Source organism: Platalea leucorodia (genome assembly GCF_965183815.1).
Source record: "Platalea leucorodia genome assembly, chromosome: 7".
In the NCBI taxonomy this organism is placed as follows: Eukaryota; Metazoa; Chordata; class Aves; order Pelecaniformes; family Threskiornithidae; genus Platalea; species Platalea leucorodia.
Window position 1 is genome coordinate 40,722,934 of NC_138829.1, and position 19,668 is coordinate 40,742,601.

A 19,668-nucleotide genomic window follows, 5' to 3' on the forward strand; every position below is an offset into this window, starting at 1 on the left:
CCTGGTCAGCCTGGGTGCAAATGGTTCTGTAGTAGTGAGAACACCTTAAGAATAGTGTTTGAATAATTACGTAGTACATTGATATGAACTGTGTAATTTTTCTGGCTTTGAATTGAACAGTTGAAACTGGGAATAGACTTTCATGAATCCTTAATAGTTAGCTATATTATAGTCTCTGGATTCACAAGGTACGTTCTTACATTTGTTTTTTGGTTTGGGTTTATTAAAAGTAATATGTTCGGAGTGTTCTGTAACTCTCTTCCCTTTTTTCCCACGGATAAATGAGCACTGTGTTCTCAAAATGTTACATCTCATTTTATTAGTGTGAAACTGCAGCAACTTTGGAATGGATAAGAATCAAGGCAGATTCCAAAACTTGTCTGTTCGGGTAAAAATGTGGTGTTGAAGAGTCTGCTGCTGTTCATGGCTGGGCATGTAGTTCAAGAGAAATTATATTAGCATTGGATTTTCTTTATTGTGTGTAATTTTGCTAATATTCTTGGACATGCAAAAGTAGCTGGTTCTGCTGCAACTCTAATATTTTCTCATTTGAAAATGAACATAAAATCTAATTTGTTTTTCCTTCACCCTCACTCCTCAGAGATCTATCAAATTACCCTCTGTTTTAGATTCAAGCTCTTCATGGAAATTAATCATTCTGACCCCTGTGAAGTAAATATTATTTTCATTAATGGGAAAATTGCAGAACAGACAAGTAAAATTGCTTGTTTGAATTATGCAGAGCTCTTAGACATGTGGTCAATTTGCTAGACTGTGACTGTTTTCAATAAATTCTTTACAAAGCTTTCTTTCTGTAAGCTGAAATAATATTGATGCCTTCTAAGCAGACAGAAAAATGCTTTTTTTGTTTCCTGAAGAGTTGCGTGACCAAGAGGATAACTGTGAACTATTGTTTATAGAGCAGTATATCTTGAAATGTGGATAAATGGGCTATCTACTGAGAAGAGTACAAAATAATTTGTAATTTTCCTGGGAAAACAGGCAAAGAACCCTTTTAAATTTTATCTTAACCTGGCAAAGAGCATGAAGGTCCTTGAATGGGCAGAGAAACCCCCACTCTAATGCAAATTACCAGGTCTGCCAAGTGACTCAAATGGGGATGGAGATGTAAGATGCTTGTGTGTTATGGAATAACAGATTATCGGTTCCCGTGAAATGCAAGTGTAAAAGGGGCTTCTCCACTGAAAATGGAAACCTTGGGTGTGGCAGGAGAGAATATCTTGAATTACTTTTGCCTCTTTCAGTAGGATGGAAATAATGAGTTCTGCTTATCTGAAAGGCGCTGTGGATGAATGTTTTCTTTTCCTTGAAGGAAGGCTTGTAACGTAGAAAGCAGAAGTTTGGTTACATATGCAAAAAAACTTTCTAGCTAAAGAATTGTCTTTTTATTATAGTTGAATTTTGAATTGGGGATAGAAGAAGATATGATTTATGGAGTGTGAAACTTCTTAGAGATTACTAGGATTTTCGGTTCTACATAGTTTCAAAGCTTTTGAAGACTGAATAAATTCTGCTCAATGGAGTGGAATTTTTCATATTCTCTTGGATATTTTGAAACCATAGTGATGTAGTTAATGCCTCTTTTAATGAATTTTACAGGCAGTATACATCTATACAACTTTTATTGTGAAGCCTCCTTCTGTAGCAGATGTACGGTGTACATTTTTGTTGTGCTGTGAAGGGGACTGGAGGCTTGTAGAAGTGGTGCTCACAGCATATACGCAGTTAACCGAAATTTGCATTTGGATATTCCTGGCTTAAACACTTTTTGTGGTAAAGGGTAAAGTAGCAGAGTTTATGCAATATGCCAGTGTATTGTGAAAGATTGGGGAAATGTGATTTCATGTTTTGTTTGTTGACAGATGTTAGTACCTGCCAACGGAAACCCACTGGTTGATGGGTGTGCACGGATGTCGTTCAGTAACAGTGCTTCATGGCTTTTAGTTTGTTCACTGTTAGGCAGTTCTTTGCCTTCTTCTATAGGGCATCTAATTTGTCTAGCTTATGTATTGTTGCTTACATTATGTGTATTATCAGTTCATCAAAGTGCTGTTGAAAGCCTTCATATAAAGAGAAGTCGTTACGGTCCTTTGCCACGGGTGCTATAAGTTGGAAGACTAGTATTTTTGACTGCCAGTTGGCTGCTGGATGACCTTCAGCAACTCCTTTTCTTTCTCTTGCCTTGATTTCCCTTTCTTTGTATTTGGTTTAATGATATTTACCTTATCTGCAAGGCACTCTGATCCCTTATCAGTGGAAAGCTTCCTAACAGCTGCGTATTCTCTACGGTCCTGCCTTTGTTTTCATGGACAAACAGCTTTAAAATTCCAAATACAGAAGTCAGTCAAGATGCCAGCACAGCTTCTCATTTCTTTTAACAGTAGTCGAATGGATTGAAATCACATATGAAAGAAAGGGGTGCGAAGAGCAAAATGGAAAAGGAGTGAGCTTTGAAATTGTGAATTTGCCAATTCTTTGCTCAATTTGCCCTTTATCCTTGCTCCTCCAGTATTTTCCGCCATAGACAGATTACTAGTTCTGTGCTTGGCAGCAGTAACTTCTTTTAGGGTGGAAAATCCTGTCCTTCTCTTATAGCTTAGCTGTGACAGAAAGCTAGGCTGAAAAACAAGCAATAGAACAAGTTTCCAGAGAGAAAAAACGTAACTTTTAAAGAAGGAATATTGGACAGCAAAAAGGATGGGTCACTACTTCATGTAAGGGGAGCAGGGGGAAAGTGGACTCTGTTTGCATTTGTTGTTGATTTTCTCCATTTCAGACTAAAGTATTTGTATTCCTAACTTTAAACTGCTTACTGTTGTCAGGAATAACTCCAAAGTTTTCATGGTTGTGCTATATAAATTCCTTCGTGTTTCACTTAGGTTAGTTCAGCGCTGGACAAAAGCATTAGCTCATAGATGAGAAGCTCTCTCTAGTCAGCAGTATCTTCTTGGTACAGGTATTTTACTTGTAGGATGTGCAGTTATATTAAAGGTAAACATAAAGCCATTTATATGCTATTATGGTCATACGCTCTGTGGCTAGAAAAACTGGCCTCAGTGTGAAAGCGTGTAAGCCATGGTGGTTGTGGATAATCAGGAAAGGTTATGGCTTGCTGCACTAAGATGATGTTGTGAACATCAGAAGAAGCCTTTTCAGGTGAAATGAGATTTTGTTCCATTACCTCTCTTGAGAAAAATGTTAAGAATTACACTAATTGACTCCTCTTGACAGGGCAGCAAAGGAGTTAATGAATTAAATGCAATGTTATTAATTTTGATTGATACTGTATAATTATGATGTCAAAGGTATTCAAATTTGTATCAGGTTGTAAATCTGCATCAGACTTCTAGTTTACCATTGATGAGAGGAAAAAACCAACACACAAAATGAGAAAACCCAGACACCCCCCCCAACCTGAGCTGAATCTCCCTTCATTCAAAAATTGAAGTATAATTCCATTTCAAATCTCTTTTATTTTTTAATACTCCTATTTTACAAATAGGTATGAGAATGTAAAAACGTTTCACTATTTCAGCTTTCTTCCTTGTAGCACATCTGTGAGAAATTCCTGAAGGTCTTAGTGTCTGAAAAGCAAAAGGTAAATATTCTCTCTGAATTTTGATGCTAGCAGCAGCAGCGAATCTCCTGACAGTCCTCCTTGCTCTTCTAGGGTTTTTTCTTCCTTAATAGCCTTAGTCTGACTGGAGATCTTAGAGCCTGACAGTAAAAGGCAGCCTTCCAAACTACTCTGAGCTGTTTTCTCACTAGGAAGAAATAAAACTTCATTTTACCTAAAAGTGAAATTTATGGAAGAACACAAGAGAGCATATTATTCTGGCAGTGACTCTTGAAGCAAATGTTCTTTAGCTTGACAAGCTGAGCATGAAAGGATACGCTTTATTAGGATGCAAATTCTATGTATGTGATTCATTTGTTGTGTAATATTTTCATGCGCTTTTGGTTTATTAGAATTATACGTGTATTGGTATGTAGAGAGGCTTTATTAATGTGTCAGAAATAGCATTTCAGTGTTCACCAGGGTGAAAGTCAAGATGGCTGTAATTTCAAAGTTTAGTAGGAGTCTACATATATTCATTTATAATAAATGACTCCAATTTTCCTAGAATAAGGGATTTCAAGTCTTGCTACTTCTTATACACCTTTATTTTTTTTGTACTTGTTTCTGTGTTGCCTTACTTCTTTTCTTGCTTCTGTGTTTTTCATATTTCATATTCATTGTTTCAGATCCTCCTTTTTTCTGGAGCTTTTACTACTGCTGAGTTTTATACCTCCCTTTGATACTTCATCTTTTCCTGCCTTTCTGACCCAGAAGAATTTGTGCCTCAGTGAGCTTCAGGAGCAACTGTCTTGTGTTTTAAGAGTAATTTTAGGAGCTTAGCTGTGACTTCTAAGTGTGCTGCTTTCTCTTGCCATATTGGTTTGTGCGAGTCAGCTGGCTTGGTGCTTTTTAAAACCCTGTCTTACCTGTGTTTGTGATGTGTATGAGTAATAGCCATTAGTGCTTAGCAATCATATAGTTGAAAAGATGTATAAAAATGGAGCTCACTTTGCAGCGATGTTATTTATCAGTTTCTGGCATTCAGCATCTTCAGTGACAGCATACATTTGGAGATGAAACTTAGAGCCCTGTGAAAGCTTTCGTTGGAGGTGGCCTTCCAGCAGTACTGCTCTGTAAGCTGTTCTCAGTTGTGGCAGTGTACTGTGGGTGCAGGAATTCAGTCATCTGCTAGGCACAGGGTTTTGAAAATACCAGCCTGAACACTCAAGGGGGTTAGGTGCTGAAGTCCTATCTCCCTGTGACTGGGGTTTGCAGGCTGGTGCCCAACGCCATGGGAGCAGCAGCATCTTCTTTTCCCTACAGTGCATCATCTCATGTTTGTTGAAGTTCATGGTGAAACTTGTCCTGGCTGTCTTCATTCTTCTGGTAGTAATTACAGTAATAATCAGCCAATGCATGTACATCAAAAGCCTTTTGTTTTTATTATGAAGGGAAAGACAGACCTATTAAAAGTATTTTCATAGCTTTATGATGGCACGAGAACACTTTATGTAGACTTCTTTATTTAGAAATTGTAATGTGTATAAGTGGTGCCTTCCTAAAGAAAAATGAGAAGGATATTTTCCACTGATACTCATTTCTTCTTTCTTTTGAAAATCTGGATTAGTTAATAGGACATCCCGAAAGGCCTGCTCACTTTTCTTGGGAGATGAATGGACTGAAGGCTGTGTAGGCTAGGGAGGAAAATGTTTGTTTTTGTTTTTTAAGTGTCTACGAGAAACAAACATCTGAACTTCTTGTAGCTATTTTTTCAGCAGTTTTGAATACTGTTAGATTCTACTGAGAATAAATGCTAATTGTTCTTAGTGTTTCTAGAGAGCGTTTGCTTTCCCCTTCTTTTTTTGAAAAGGTTTTGGCTTCAATTTCAGTACTTCCTAATGTTATTAATTATAGAAGGCTTCTAAAGCTTTGAACTGCTATTCTGCAGGTGACGTGCTGCTCCGTGAGAATAGCTTTTGCAGGATGCAGCAGAGAAGTGGGGGAAGTGAAGCATTCCTTGGGTAGGTGGCAGATTCTGAAATCAGGGGGATGAATCTGCAAGGATTCCTCATCTTGCTTGTAGTACTGCACATTGACATCTGGAACATAGCAAACAATCCTTTGAATTCTCTTCAAGTAACACATTTTAATTCTTCCAAGGGTGATGTAAGAAAATAGCCTTTTTCAGTAGAACCAAGTTCTTTCTTCCCTTCCCCCTTAACGTACGCCTACACCAATGTTTTTTCAGCTCTGCAAGTGTGTTTTTTCTCACTCTCTCTGCTGTGTAGGCGGCCTTCCCAATCACAATTGAGCTTCACAGGCAATCTTTTTAAAAAAAAAAAAAAGTTATCTTTACACAGCAGGTCTATAATTTAACACCAAAGAAAATGGAGAGTTATGAGTTAGAATTATGATGCATCTTAGTAATGCTGGAATAGGTGAAGAACTTTGCCCTAAAGAAAACAAGGAAAATTTTCTTGACCAGAAGGCCACTGCCTGCAGAAATTATTTATTTACCTGCTGCCCAAATGACTTGCCAAAATGTCAGTAGCAATCACAGGCAGATAGGTTATAAACCTTTTACTTGCTTCATTAGACTGAGTTATAATTAAACATTTCTACCCCAAAATTAGAATGTGATTCTACTTGAAAGAGACGGGCTCAGTTTGTTGGTGAGATGAAAGTTAAAATGCAGTTCCTCCTGGAATGTTATGTTATTTTAAACAGGAATTTAGTTCTCTCTACCTTTTGGAAACTGCTTTTGTTGGACTTGCTTTTTTTTTTTTTTTTTTTTTTTTTTTTTTTTTTTTTTTTTTATTGCAGCTCTTTTGATGATGCTTCTTGTTTTTCCAAAGTCTTAATTTCACACACTATTTTGTAAATAAGCCTAAACTGAACTTGCAAGAAAAAACCCAACTGTGAAAGCTATATTATTAATTGCTTAAAGGAAGATGGCAATAATTACTTTCTTGAGCTCTGTTGCTAATGCTGTCTGGCACTCTTTAAAGAATTTTGGTTGATGCTAATGTTCTTGCCACCATGTGTTCAAACTTTATTCAATTCTGTCTAGAAAGAACTGTTGGGAGAATAGCAAGGGGTGACTTAAAATTATTTGCTTATCAACCTATCAAGTTTCAAAGATCATTATAATGAAATAAATAGCACTTGTACCATGGTTTTATGTGCAGCTTATGCTGGCATTGCAGCTGAAAGCAGCCGTCCTTGTCTGCTTATCTCGTCCTGTGCCTTTTCTGCCTCATGTCAGCACAAGTGCTTATGTAGCCGTGCAGTGAACTAGATTGGGGAAAATGAGGTTGGAGAAATTATCTAGGTCTTCTCCTCCAGTCTCCTTATTTAGAGCTGGATTTTAATCTGTCTCTTTGATATGATTCACTGCACATCTCCTGTAACACGTGAGCTTGGTGGGAGTAGAGGAGGACAAAAATTCATTGGCAGTATGTGCTCTACCTCCAGCTTGTGCCTCTGCAGAGTTCTTGGGACTGCAGCATAAATCTCCATGGTTACATCTGTTTGCCCAGTCTAATTTTAGAGGGCTCCTGTCATCTACAGATGCAAGCCTTTTGTAGCAATAGACAGAGGTGAGATGTTAAGGCTAATGCTGAAACAATAATGATTTTATTACAGGGCCTGGTAAATAGGAAGAACCAACTTTGAAACTTTTTTTTTTTTACTCGCTACTCTTGGTGACTTCTTAGAGGACTGCATTTGGTGACTTAGATAAACTCACTCTTGCTCTCCCTTGTCTTTGACATGTGTGATAGCCTTTATGATGAGTAGTGAGGAAAAAAGTGGGCCACAGCACTGCTAAATGTTCCCTTTCAGGTGTAACCTGTGTTTGTTTAATCTCCAAATGCCTCACAGAATGTGTTCTGGAAGAAAAAAACTTGTTTCAGAGAAAGGGTGATAAAAGAAAGGCTGGGATTGTTACAGTGAGAAACTTCTCACGCAGGCTCTCTGAGATGAGTAAGTTTAGCTACAAAAACTTAATAGGTTCACGGTTTTATAAGCCTGCATTGTTGCTTCTGGCTTCTTACAAACACCGTTTCCGCAATACCATTTGCCTCTTTAAAAGATTTCACCCGTTCATCTCCCATTCAAAGTTTGTTCATACCCATGGTCTTTCTGCTTCTAGGTTTCACCATGCTATGATTCATCTGAAGCTGGTCGTGACAGCCACTGGGAATTTTTGCTAAAGCTGCATGCGCTTGCCTTCTCGGGAATTTGGATAGGTAAGAATGCATGTTCCAGTTTCTGTACCGCCTGACAGTCACCCTCTGGAGTAGTGCTAGATGCTACAAAATCAGTGTTGGCTTTGACTGCTGATAGCACAGTGTTTCATACAATGCAGAATGGGTGGTCTCCAGCAGGATGGTTTACCCGGGTAGGCTGGCTGCTGCTGAGTGCCAGACTGTATCCCACTCTGTTGCTGAATGCATCCTCTACACGTGAGAGTTTTTTTCAGGAGGGAGATGCAAGGGGACTAGATGGCTACTCCCTCCCCCCTTTCTACTAGGTATTTGTAGAAGTGTTCCTAAAAAGCAGGTTGGACTCTGTTCAGGCTGTGACAGAGTGCCTGATTTTGTCACATTTTCTAAAACATGGTAGTTCTTGTAGGTGGTTTCTTTTAAATCTACTTGCAAAACTAAACTCATGTTGTAAGGAAGAAAGGGATGATTATTCTGAATGTGCCCGATTCTTGAAAAGGTCTGACTTCTAGTACATGATGTATCCTTTCACAGAGAAATATAATATACTTTTAGGGAGTTTGTGAAAAGATAAAAAGGATGCTGCAAGCATCGGATGCTGCAGTTCTGCCCATGCAGCTGTGCCCTCTGCCTTGTATCAAATGCAAGTCCTTTGTGGGTTTGTAAGGACCTGCTTCAAGAAGGTTAGAAAATTGCAGCGTGTGGTTTTGGGGGGTGAGGGCAGGAGGGATGGGGAGCAGTGGTGTTGGTTTTGCAAAGGTGGCCAGGAGTGGATTAGTTTTCAGGTGGACTGGCTTCCTGAATTAACTCAACATGTTGCACAAGCCGTAGTGCAGCCTGAAGGGAGGTGACCAGAATACTTGCTGGGGACCGCAGGGAGAACAGCACTGAGATCTGAACTTCGATCAGTTTAAGCTGATTTGCAACTAGACGGTAAAAACACAGCCCCCTCCCCCAAACAGATGTTAATGATCTGTTTATTAATGAATGTTGAAAGCTATAGATGTAGGATATGCAAAGGAAGTCCAGCCTGGAAGTGACAAGCAGTTTAATAAGCATTGCTACTAAAGAAAAAACCCTCCCTTGTAACATCAGTTCATCAGTCTGTGGGATGCCTAAAGAAACAAATACGTTTCTTATTTGAGAGAATCTGCCATGTAGTTGTTGTTGCAGTTGTTTTGGACAATGTTGTTGTATTGAAAGTGTCAATTTAAATCTGTTCTTCTGAAATACTGTCAGCAAAGCTGTGTGGTGTCGACAGAAGACTGCTTAGCCTCTGAGGTTTGATTTATTGTAGCAACAAACCCTTTCCTTCAGAGGACATGGATACTGGAAACAAACATGTTTGTTCCCAGACCTAGAGGAGCCCTTGGAAAAGGCTGTTTAATTATTTTGTCTTTCCCCTTGAATCATCGTACCTTTTCACTTGGCACTATCTTTAGTGTTGATTTTCACATGCAATCATTATTGTGGTTTTCTTTGATATGTAGCTCTCAAAGTTGCAGAGGAGAAAACATTGTGTCCATCTCTTTCCCACCACACCATACAAAACTTTTTGTTTTGTTTTTGAAGTTTGTGGTCCCAAGACACATTTTGATCCTAAACATTGTGTAGTGGGACATGGACAGTAAAAAAGGGCTGTCTTGAGTGATGAAGTAAAAGCAGTCTCTTAGCTATTAATTTAACTTACTGGTGGAAAGTAATGAACAGTTTTCTCCCCCGCTATATTTGGATTCCACGGTTTGTTTGTTTTTTTTATCATATACTTTCCATAAAGAATACCAAAGTAATTAATTTTGCCAGTGACAGTGTCACCATGTTATACCACTGAAATACTCACTGTAGGTGGTAAATTGCTTTTTATTATACACATGCAATTTTTGTTCACTAATGGAAATTGTTTCCCAGTGGAATTTTTTAAATTGTTAAATTCCAGCTCGTAACAAATCTATTTATACAAAGTTATATTTAAAACTTAATTTGTTTCACTAGAAGCAGTTCTGGTTAGGGCCATGAGCTTATGAGCTCATAAACATAGACCCAGTCTTGTGTACTGAAATTCATGTACTGAAATTCATGAACAAGTTTTATGGTTGGGAGTTAAATGTTTTAGTAAAGCATATCCATGTTAATAGGTAGGTTTTTTTAGAAATAGTAATGTGCTCCAATAAAGCTGATTTTTCGCTTATTTTTCAAATATGGAATCTAGTTAGATTTGTAAAGATACTTAGGTGCAAGACATTCAGCAGCATAAAATTAGTTTTGTTAGATTCCCCACATTCTTCTGTTAATAATGACAGAATAAAACTTGTAAAATTCTGCGCACAAGTTAACCTAAGACTGCTTATGTCTCCTTGACCTGCACTTAAAATGAAGAGGAGGACTGGGGGGAAGGAAGAGGAAGGGATGGTCACTGTGCCCAAGTGGCTGATGTTGACCTTAAGTTATATTTTGTAGGATAGTGTTTAAAGCTGCTGTTTTTATCTGTACTATTCTTTTCCTGTTGACAGGTTGAAGCCCCGCGGCTTCATTTATCATTGGTAATAAGGCCTGGTTGCGTGAGGTGGGAAAGGTTTTGCCTCAGTGATCCTTGCTCTTTCCCAGGGATGTGTTTAAGAGTACATAGTGCTGTATTCCCTGTAATGAGAGATGGCAGCTGTATAGGTACCATTTCTCTGAATAGCCAGGAGATGTACAGAGTTGTGTCCCTTTCTTACATTTAGCAGGTTTTCGTATTTTGTTGTGTCCCCCCTCTCCCCCCCGAAATTTCCCCAAGGTTTAGTTGGTGATTGTACAAAGGGTTTCCCTTATTAGGATTGTGTAGGTCTGTATTTCAAGCTGTTTCCATGAGGAGTCTGAAGAAAGCTAGGAAACCCCCCTGCAAATAGTGCTTACAGTCTTGGTCTCCTTGTAAAGAAAGGAAGGGCATTACTTGAGGAGTGCATGTATGTATTTTGTATGCATGCATGTACCTGTGCAGGCATGCACCTGAGAGAAAGGGAGTATGGGTATTAGATACTCTCACTGATGCACGTATGTTCCCAAGTTAGCAGTTGTCTTCCATAATGTCTTTGTACTGTGGTGTTGCAATGACAACTACAGTTATTATCTTTAAATGGAAAAGAAATAGAAAGTGCTTAGTATATTTTTACCTTCTTTTATGTTTAAAACCAGTGTGATGAATTACCAGAAGTTGGCATGTGGTAGTTGGGAGATTGTTTAATGTACTCTAGAACTGGAGAATTGCAATTGAACCATTCAACAAAACTGGATAATATTCTTAATAGCTAAATATGTCCATTATAATAGGAAATGGGTGTTCATGAGAGAAGTTTACCCTTCATTTCATTGTATATGAGACTGAAAGAATTGCATATTGAGAAACTAAGTGTATATGAGTGAATGAAAAGAGAAAAGCCTGGATCCCATTAATTTTTGACTATCCATAAGCTGGCAAGGATTTTATGCTTTGATCGCTGTTTTCTTAGTCCGGAATGACTGAAGATTTAGTGGTACGGATTGTAATGATCCATGCTCTTTTCTGTGGTGGGCACCTGTTGACTAGGCAGGCCAAGAATGAGGGTGCCTATGCTATGTCTGCAAACTTCCTGATTTCAGAATGGTTAGGCACACCCAAGTTAGCTTTAATCTAGCTAGCCTGGATTAAAAAAAGATTGCAAGGATTTAACAGCATGGATTTTAGCATAGCCTGTTTGAGGCTGTCAAGGAGTCTGGGTGCTTAATCACCACAGTCCTATGCCCTGGAAATTGAGTGGGTTTTGTAAAACTCATTGAGTTTTGTAGCTTGTATAAATGTGGAGAGCTGTTGGTAGATTAAATGCATATATTATTCTGTGTATGAATTTTTCCTAGTTTTACCTTTAAAATGTGGAACGTACTATAACTTAGAGCTAGTAACTATGTACTTACACCATCTATGATACAAATGTACACTGATTAACAAACAAGATCTTTTCTGTCGTTGATCCTGCTATATTAACATCTTGTGGGACTGGCTGGTGAAGCATGAGCAACCCTGGTATTTTGAGTTTCTGCATGAGTCAGCTTGCGTATTACTGAAGTACAACGTGCTGTGCTACTTAAACTTCATAGCAACAGATTTCCCCAGCTAAAATATTTTTAATTTTTGCAGGTTAGTAATAAGAATTGGCATTTAAATCTGAGACACTGAACAGAATTGGAATCTGTGAAGCAGGAAAAATAGTAAGTTCATGGACTGAATTCAAAAACAAAACAACAAAAGGACCCTCCCCTCAGCCCCCCCAAAACCAAACCAAACCAACAACAACAAACCCCCCCAAAACAAAAAACAACTCAAAAACCCCACAGAAGGGATCATAGAGCAGCATAATTGGAATCGGGAGCTGTGAACTTTGTTCCTGTGCTGCCCTTGACTGGTAGTGTTATTTCTCTGCTTTGTTTTCTTCCTGTAGAGGGAAAATGCTTGGTTCTTTTGTAAAGTGTCTTGAGAACATATGCAACTGCTACTGCTACAACTGCATTGGCTTTTAGATTTCCTAAATTCATGCTTCAGAACACCAAGGTGAAATACAGCATTTATTTGGAAAGCATAGTTTCAATGAAAACTTTTTCTCAGAATTTGGAAATGAGCAATTCTTAAATGATTCCATCTACCTGAAAACAAAAGAAACCTCATTTCTAGCCTGAACTTGTTTAGGTGGTGTTTCCAGTCAGTGGTGGTTCTTTTATAACTCTGCTTGACAAGAGATCAGATTCCTTCTTTCTCCTGCTCTCTGTGTTCTTGCTATAGACATTTTAATTTTTTTCCTCCAGTTTTCAGCATCCTTCTTGAACTGTAAAATCAAGAACTAATTGCAGTTTCTCTGTGCCAAACAAAGTAACGTAACTGCTTTGCTCTCTCATTTGATGTTCATGCTTGTTTAAACATTAGTGGATTGCATAAGATTAGCCACAACTATGTGTTGTGAGTTTTCTATTGCGTACACAGATTCAAGGAAGCTAACTAGTAAACTGAAGTAATGCACAAAGCTGTCACCTGTGAAGATCAGAGTTCACACTTTGTGCTTGAGATCAGAGAAGATCAGCTTGCTTTTCAGTCTAATTGTATTCACTGCTAATGCATAATGCAGGACCACAACTTAACTCTGCTCCATTTGATGAAAGATAAAGATCAGTGTCTACTAGACAGTGTGATGCTAGCTTTACAGATCCCATCAGCATGAGGCATTAGTCATGTCTTTTTATGTATATAACATAGCATACATGTATATACACATCATAATGTGAATGATGCTGTGTAGCTTTTGCGTTAGTAGTAATGCAATTAATAAATAGTGCTTCCTGTTACTCTTAATTTGTATAGGTTTTTTAGCATTTTGGTCATTTTAGTTTTATGCCTTGTATATGTTTAGATGAATTTATGTAATCAGTCACTAGTTCATCCCATTGTTTCCATATTTGAAGGTTTGGTATGGTTCTTTGGTACCTCGAAGCTATGCTATTGATTACATTGACCTTTAATACCACTAACATTTCATTTTACTAAGTCTTTTTAAATGTATATAAATAATCGTATTTTTTTAAGCAAAGGAAGCTTATAATTTGCAGAAGTTGAAAACATTTTCTAACTCAGGGTAGCTGAAAACTCAGCTTTGGCTTTATATATGGTATTTTTACAGGAGTAAGCTGAATGTCTTAACATGTGCTTGAGCTGCAACCTCTCCCATGCCTGTACGCCTCCAATAGGAATAGAAAGGGGGAGGAGCAAGATTTCCCATTAAATCTCATTACATTTTTGCACCTGTATATATTACAAAATAGACAAGAGGAGAAGTTTCTCTGAACTGTGAAACCCAGGGTGGCAAACTCTTTTAAAGTTCAGAAATTGATTGGATAGAATTAAATTAGGATGTGGTGTGGTGGATTTTTTTGGTTTTACTGCTGTTGGGTGTTTTGTGTGTGTGCAGACCTTCCCAGATCGTGTGAGGATGGTCCTCTCCCTCATCCACATCAGTGTCCTGTCCTTTGTGAAGCTGAGTGGACACGTCAACTTCTTTAGGCTGCGCCTAGAGCAGCGCTGGCCTGGGCAGCCTTTAGTGCCTTTAGTTCCTCTGCTCTGTATGCACCAAAATAAAAGCGGGAAAGCTGCTTCCTCATCCGTTTGTTGGATTGGCCTCTTTACTTGGTCCTGCACATGTGGAATTGTTTGGAAGCTTCTAGCTGTGTAGCTGCGACACAAGAAACAGTGGAGAAGACAGCATCTTTTTCTTTTTTGCCTTTTTTTTTTTTTTTTTTAACCAGCCTTTTCAGTGTTGGTGTAGCGTGGCTCCTAAAGACCTTGATTTCTTTGTGTGCCAGTCGTACCTTAGGGGAGCAGCCACTGCTGTTCTCCCTTCCTCATGCTGCTGTGCTCTTGGTAACGTGTTTGTAAAGCCCATAGCCCAGAGGTGCAGTGTGTGTGTATGTGTAGTAGTATAGATATGATTTTTCAGGATAGGAGGAAGCACTGAATAATCATTGTTTAAACTCCAAGTTAAGTTCAATATTTTTTTATTTCTGCTTGCTCTTTTATTTTCTTACTCTGTTCTTTTTCCTTTATTTTCTCTACTGCTTTTAGGCATTCCTTTTCTTCAGCATAACTTCCCCTTTTTATTCCTCTTTTCCTGCCTTCTAGCACCCACGCTAGAGCTCTTTGCAGAGGCTGGCTGAGGAGAAAGGCTGAAGTTGAGAACCAGTGCACCCTTCCTTCCTTGAGAAGGGGTAACTGCTGCTTTAGCCTCTCTGAAAACAAGTGGCTGTTGGGAGGAGGTTGTTTGGAAAGAGGATGAGCTGCAAAATGACTGGGGCCTGAGCACCTTCCCAGCCGGGATTAATTTAGCATCAGAAGTTTATAGCATTCTTTAAACATTTACATGCTCGGCTGTGAGGGAGGGAAGGAGGACAGACGTGTGTTTCTTGCAAATCTTTGCTCCTTGCATCTGTCCTTGACTATAAAAGGGAAGCAGGGGTCAATTTAGTAAGACTGGAAATTTGAGAGAAAAGAGCAGGTAAAGGCAGTGGCTATTTAATATTTTTGCTGTGAAATTAAGTTGCGGGCCAAGTGCTCCTTCTTGGATTATTCTGCAAAGCAGTTGTCATTTCTTCATTAGTTAAGGCTCATCTGTGTTTTTTTAGCTTTGCTTTTATTAAAATGGCTTGGATGTAGAAAGGAATGTTGAGGCTTATGGCTATCTTTGTAGATCCTTGAAAGATATTCAAAAGAGCACTTTAAATATTTGGACAAGTTGGATGCATTTTCTCATACATTAAAATATTAACTGTTGTCTTTCATCCAGAAATCCAGTGTTACAGTTGGTTTACAGTATTAGGTCAAATCAAAGTACCCTCTAGCCTAGTGGTGCTGCCTCTGACAGAGCATAGCAACAGATGCAAATGGAGGAATATAAGACAGGTTTGTAGCTTTAGGCTTAATGTCTGGTGACTTCTGGCTCAGGACTTTCTGAATCGGGAAGCCCAGTACCTTTTGCTCTCTGTTGCCTTCCTCTTGCTCTTTCTAATTCTGCTATAGCTTTTTTTTTTTTTTTTTTTTTCCACTTGGGAGGAGCAGAATTGCGTTTGGTACTGAATGTAGAAATTTTATATATTGGTATGACAAAGGACTGGTGTTCTTTTCCGAAAAATTCCTAATGCTGTCTATGGAGTAGTTGTTGGGTTTTTTTGTCCCATGGCGAGTGTTGGGAGTATAAACTAATGGATACAGATAGCTTCATAGTCTTCAGTGTAATGAATTCTGCAAGGAAATGAGAAATGCCAGGTAGTACTGGTAATGGGTCTGCTTGTCATATTTTATTATCTGCTTGGTAAAATCACCTAACAGTGGGTGCTTCAGATCTGTGAATCATTGCAGCATGTAACATTTTCCAGGTTCTGGGCCCCTATATTCATGGTTAGGGCTTAAACTTTCCTATGCTTAACACTGATATGCTCAAAGGCATGCCTTCTGCATTTTCATTACCTATTTTTACTGTTACTCCATGTTCACCAAATAATATGGCTCTGCATTTTTCTAGGATAGCTGTGCGGTTACATACCTTCAGTCCATAGGAGACCCCAGGCAATGAACAAAATGGTCTCGGTGCTCTGAGGTAACTTCTGGAATTGTACATCTACAGAGCAAAGAGGGTTGTGGCTGACTTTCTTCTAACGTTTTTATATAATCAGGATTTAAGCTGTTTTCTAATTTTGCCTATTAAATGAAAACAGAGATTTAGCCTTTCCCTTAGATGAGTGAATTCTGAAGCAAATCAATGTAAGAAGCCTTTTCAGACCCGCAGAGCTTTACCGTGCATGTGGGAAATTGCAAGAGTGTATTAATACATACCCTGAAATTCTGGTACGGAAGGTATCAACAAACATCAACATTAGAAAAAATTTCAAGGTCCTACAAAAGCTGCTTAGTCTTTTGTAGCCAAAGAACTACAGTTAACTGGTTTTGCTGTTTCCTGTCAGACACTTTTTCACCATAATTCCATTATAGCAAAAACATTAGAAATTTTCTTCCTTGTCCTTTGGTAAGCCATAGAGCACTGACACCTTCCTCTTTCCTTTCTCAAATAGAATGAACCTTAAGGCTGGGCTTTGGGTTTGGTACTCCAGCTATGAGCCTTATAGAGACAGCTGACTGTTCTGTCATCTCAACTGCAAAAACAGTTTACCTATAAAATAATTTTATTCTGTGTTAATACCTATGCAGTGATTATGCTCCAATTCTAAATTGATCAGTGAGGCATTGAAATAGTACCTCTTGCTTGGCTTTCGGGTTGTCAGTGCAGCTCAGGATCATCCTAATCATGGCCAATATGAATTTAAAAATACCTTTCTTTCATGCTTTTTATTTCAGCTGATGTGTCTAGGCATAAAACGTAGTTTTCATCTTTTTATTATTTAATCTGTATTTGCTTGCTTTTTTACAGTTTAGCTTTGTGACTTACAGTATTAGTTTATTTTTAGCACAAGTGCACCAGACCTGCAATTTCAGATTTCGTGTTTGAAAAACAGTGTTTGTACAGTAAGTACTTCTGACAAGGAATTGCAGAACTATATTGAAATGTTTTTAGTAGTAAGTATTATCAGAAATCAGTAACAACTATGTTGAATTGTTATAGCACTTTGTGGTAGCGGAGCATACATGAGTACATTTGATTTCTTTTCAGTTTTATAGGACCAAAATGGAAAGTATATTAAAGCATAGAGGGTACAGAGATGTTACCTTGTAGCTTGTGTTCCTAAAATATTATCCTTCGTATTACACAAGAAGGTGGTGTTTGGAAAAGTCTTGTTCCTCGTTTGAGCAGCTGATAAGCTCATTTATATCTCCAATCCCTCCCTGCCCCCATCTCCCCCCTACCCCCCTGCCTTTTTTTCCTTCACTGCTCAGAAGCAGGGGAATCTTCTAGCGTTTTAAAATAATGATGAAAACATTGGAGGTAATGTACTGTTAGGTAAGTTTAAGCTTGTTTATTTAAAGTATTTATTGTAGATTTTGAGCCTGGAGCTTTTATTCCTGTGGGGTGGGGTATTTTTTCTTCTGAATCAACTATCTTATTTTTTATTTAAAATAACAAAGAGTTCCTTTCAACAAAGCAGTGTTTCTGAAAGCGGGGATGGGGAAAAAAGGGCATTATTTTAACTGGAGAAAAAACAAAATCATTGCAGAGATCTGTTTTACGAGGTGCTGCTTAGAAAGCAACGTGGCAGGTGTCATGTTTTGTGGCGGTGGTGTCTTTTCAGTGTTGGTTACAGTGGCATAGTGCAGAGGTGCTTGTGTTTGTGAAAATTCATACTGCTGTTAGTACTTTTTTGCTGATGCAGTTCGGTTACTGCCAGGCACAGCTTGCCGTTTCAGTCTTTGCTTTGCAAAATGATAAATGTTGCACACTGTCTCATAGTTTTACAGTAGCTCTTCATTTGTACGGTCAGGGAAACAATAACCTCACATTTCTGCATTTTTCTATGTGGCTCTTTATGATGAAAGTATCCTGCTTGCCATGCTACTGACTTCTGTGCATCTCTAATTCAACTCTTACAGCCACTTAAGAATTTATGAGAAAGTAATTCTGTAAAATGTTTTTTTCCTGCAAAGCAATTGATTGTACATGTAAAAATGTGTCTGTGTTCTAGTGTATATTCAGGATGAATGTCCAGTATGTGTTGTTTGACTTTGTAAATATAGAGAATTCAAATCAGAAGAAAAAGTACTTGGAAGATGCTTCCTTTTGTAGCTTCAGGGTTCAGGAGTACATTGTCACAAAGGCGAACAAATAAAACATGCTTTGATTTGTTCTCTTATTTGGTTGTGATATTTTTGATAGAGGAAGCTTAAAATAAAACCCCTAATTTTTGTACTGGACAGAAATACTCTTACTTTGTATGTATGTGATGTTTTTTAAACCTGCTTTCATGTTGTCTAGGCTTTCCTAACAGCTTTCGAACCTGCCGATCTCTGTCAGTTTGATGGATAGATACAAGTCTCAGTGATGTTAAGTTCCAAATAGTTTGTGCAGAGTGGTAGCTTGATAGGAGAGAAATCCAGTGTATTGCCCTGGTGGGGTGTGCAGTGTGAGCAGTTCTCAGGGAATGGAGCTAAAAGTATTAAGTTGTGGAGATGGAAGACGCTGTGGAGCACAGGGCACAAATCAGTAAGAAACTGAGCTTTGCTAGTCTTTGTTAATCGTGATAGACTCATTTTTATTAACTTGTTTTTACTTCTATCCCATATTCACCAAATAATTTGGCTCTGCTTGTAATCTAGCATTGCTCTAGGATAGCTGTGTAATTAGTATTTTTATTAGTTTTAAATGTACACCTGGATGATCTTGGAGGTAATATAGGATAGTCTTTACCAATAGATAAAGTTCCCTAAAGTTTTGGGGACAAGAGTTGGATTGGATGTTGATTTGAAGAAAATATACATATAAAGAAATTGCAAATCGTGTTGAAGCTGCAGAGGCTATAGATTTGTCAGGTAGTAGAGAAATTTAGAGACTATTTAGAAAGATATTTATATGCCTTCTGCATGTTATGCAGAGCTGATGCTTTTTAAACAAAAGCAATGGTTTTACTTAACATAACACTCTATGTTGTGAGTTTACATGAATCAAAGATTACCCTGAGTGCAAGATAGCGCTGTAAATTCCTTTGTTAGTCAGGGAAAACATTTTGTATTATCAACTAGATTTCATAAGTATTTTTTTAAGTCCCTTTTACTAGTCTGAGAGTTTTTACAGTGTGTGTTTTAGTGCATGAATTACACTGATGAGTATATAGGGTAATGATAGATCTGTTGCAGGCAAGAACAGAAGAAACCTCAGCCTTGTTTACCTTTATAATAACAGTACGATCAATATAGAATGTAACACAGGCCAATAGTTTGTGGCTTTCATATAAACCAGATGATGCTTTCTTGTATTTGGACAGGTACAGAATTCTAAATCCAGTAATAAACTAACTTTCATTTGTTGGAATGGGGTCTAATATAAAATCATCTTTATTCTGAGAAAATACTTTGAAAAAGAAGCTTTAACTAGCCCTTCCCCCACCCCCAAAACAAAAAGCAAACCCCAATCCTAGGGAGTTCTGTTGACGATACTGTGAGGCCTCTGGCTAATCTTTTCAAGACTGAAATCCCTCACAATGATGAAGGATTTCTTTTCTGGACTTCAGTAGATGTTCAGACAGCTGTTTATTTTCTAATGTGATTTTTTTCTTTTTCTTTTTTTCTTTGTGTTTTGGGTGGATTCTTAAAGATTTACCTGGCATGTAGAAAAACTGTTGTCTAAAAATGGAAATGTTGGACCAGGA

General features: G+C 38.1%; 1 protein-coding gene across 2 annotated transcripts in view; it reads left to right on the top strand.

Annotated features, from left to right (window-relative positions):
• The first annotated feature begins 7,732 nt into the window (after positions 1–7,732).
• SIPA1L1 (signal induced proliferation associated 1 like 1) overlaps positions 7,733–19,668 on the top strand; it is a 156,197-nt gene continuing 144,261 nt past the window's right edge. For both annotated transcript variants that reach the window (XM_082317672.1, XM_082317673.1), the window contains exon 1: positions 7,733–7,830. The gene's annotated coding sequence lies outside the window, so the exon portion shown is untranslated. The remainder of the gene's footprint in view (positions 7,831–19,668) is intronic.